We start from the raw sequence: 227 nt of genomic DNA on the forward strand, positions 1-227 counted from the left end.
CCATTCTATCACACGTCCTGAGTAACCCTAACCTTTCGTTTGTTCTTTGTATTTCTATATAAGTTACTATGCATTGAAACATTCCTATATTTCAAAGACATGGAATTCATATTGTGTAATCCTATCAAAACCACTAACTGGACCACAAATACAATTCAAGATATTTTTATACGTGTCGTTTTTTTAAGAAAATATGTTGCCTATGCAAAAAAAAGCTTTCAGAACTA

The sequence above is a fragment of the Penaeus monodon genome, chromosome 28 (genome assembly GCF_015228065.2).
Source record: "Penaeus monodon isolate SGIC_2016 chromosome 28, NSTDA_Pmon_1, whole genome shotgun sequence".
NCBI lineage: Eukaryota > Metazoa > Arthropoda > Malacostraca > Decapoda > Penaeidae > Penaeus > Penaeus monodon.